Raw genomic sequence first — 1,493 nt, forward strand, 5'->3', positions numbered from 1 at the left:
CTGGTTTTATTTTGCTCGGTGGGGAAGTGATGTCCAATTTATCATCATGTACTACTGGTAAGCCAATCACCAGTCCAAGGAAACCCATTTACTTACAGGATGGGTATACATGCAACCATAATTATAGAAGAGAAAATTGTGATTGTGTTATCAGAGCAATTTTTAAAAAGGATGTGAGTCACGGCAGAGAAAGTAGAATTATTCACTCCAGCAGCTTTTGAAGAAAAGCACCGATGTTCCAGCCTCTGTGTAGAAGAATATTTCCTAGCTGCACAACTCCAGTGAAAATGCCAAGCTAAGTAAAATTCTGAGGCAAAAAATAACTCTTACCTTTTGGTTGGCTTCACCAATTTTGAATTCCTTAAATTGTACAGAAAAATAAAGAGATATAAAGGGATAGCTGGTGGGGCAACGTGATATCTGAGTAAAATATAAAAAAGGATGTTCACTTTTATAAATAGCTAAGTCTTAAAATTATTTAAAAGAAATCTTTAGGACAATAATACTAACAACTGCTTATTTTATCTCTTTCCTTTTTCTTTCCTTGTCTTCTGTCCTTTCCTCAACAAAACAACACCAATTGGATGTTTGTGTCTCATTTTGTAGATTGATGAGAACACAGAGAGACAAGTGTACCTGTCCTCGGGCAATGAGTTCACTGCAGTCGAATCTCTGGTCCTGGGAAGGATGTTAGGTAAGTAAAAGAAACAGCCTTTCTCCAAGTCATGAAACATAAGTTTAGGTCAGAAGAATCACATTACATACACGCAACACACACACACACACACACACACACACACACACACACACATGCACACAGGCCCTATAACTAAGGAGATCTGCTGCTTGTGTAATTATGCTTCAGTAATGGTCGGGATGAGGCATGCTTGTAGAACAATGAGTAGTGGCTTCCTGCAGGAGAGCAAGCATCCTTCTTTGACAGTAAAGTCGCTCTGGTCTCTGTCGCAGGTCAGTCCAGCATACTGAAATGCAATTTTGTTTTCACACTTCAAAACTATCAAATGAAGCTAGAAATATAAGGTTTGTATCAATCAACCACCAAATGTACAAATCTTCATCTCATGATAAAGTCAAGATAAAGTGTAAAAGAACTGGAAGGTAAAAGCATCAGTTTTCTTCCAGCTTGCAAATATGTTGCAGTTTATGGCCTGGGTCCTGTTTGCCTGGTGTTGCTGTAGCTGACAGTCATTCTCGTTCATACTGACTGTAAGTGTATTATGCTGGTGACTTATTTTCATCATTACTTCTGACTGTAGCAGTGAATAGAAGCATACTCCTACTGTTGTAACATCACATATGTATGCATTTTTATACTTTCCAACAAGGAGAAAATTGAAAATGGGGAAGTAAATTTTAAAAGTGACATTTTCAGATATAAATAAATTATAAACTATTGATATTTCCTATTATTTGATAATCAGAAATGGGTATAAGGGTTCTTACTCACTAGTTTTGTTCCTATTCTGATATTT

This window comes from Chinchilla lanigera, unplaced genomic scaffold (assembly GCF_000276665.1).
Source record: "Chinchilla lanigera isolate Chin_1 unplaced genomic scaffold, ChiLan1.0 scaffold00083, whole genome shotgun sequence".
Lineage (NCBI taxonomy): Eukaryota > Metazoa > Chordata > Mammalia > Rodentia > Chinchillidae > Chinchilla > Chinchilla lanigera.